Raw genomic sequence first — 522 nt, 5'->3', positions numbered from 1 at the left:
TTAAATATATAAATATAATAACTTTTATATTTAGGAAAAGTATAATAACAAATTCAACATTTGGTCCGCATGTAGCGTTAGTCTTACACTAAAAAAATTAATAGTGTCTAATTTATTTAAAAAACATGAAATAAATGGATCTTAGCATACAACTTTTTTTTAATAGATGTTAATATGAGTTATAAAAATAAGAAGATTATTTAGCCTCTATAAATATAGGTTAGAACAATTTTATATATTGGAAAATAAATTTTTATATACAAAAGCTTTTTAAATAAAAAGTAACAACTATTAATATTAATAGATATGTACTAACAAATTTTTATAATGGATAAATATTTAATTCGCGCGTAATGCGAGTTTTACACTAATCTACTTAATAGCTAGATAAATACTAATATTGACAATGTCCAAGAGATTTTGAGCTATATCTTGTTGGACTAATTTTTTGAGTGGTCAAATCCAATAATTAGAATTATTTTTTTCAGTTGCAAAACATTTTTTTTTTCAAAAAACTTCTAC

The sequence above is a fragment of the Arachis ipaensis genome, chromosome B04 (genome assembly GCF_000816755.2).
Source record: "Arachis ipaensis cultivar K30076 chromosome B04, Araip1.1, whole genome shotgun sequence".
Lineage (NCBI taxonomy): Eukaryota > Viridiplantae > Streptophyta > Magnoliopsida > Fabales > Fabaceae > Arachis > Arachis ipaensis.
The sequence above is the reverse complement of the archived record's forward strand: the minus strand, read 5'-3'. Positions refer to the sequence as shown.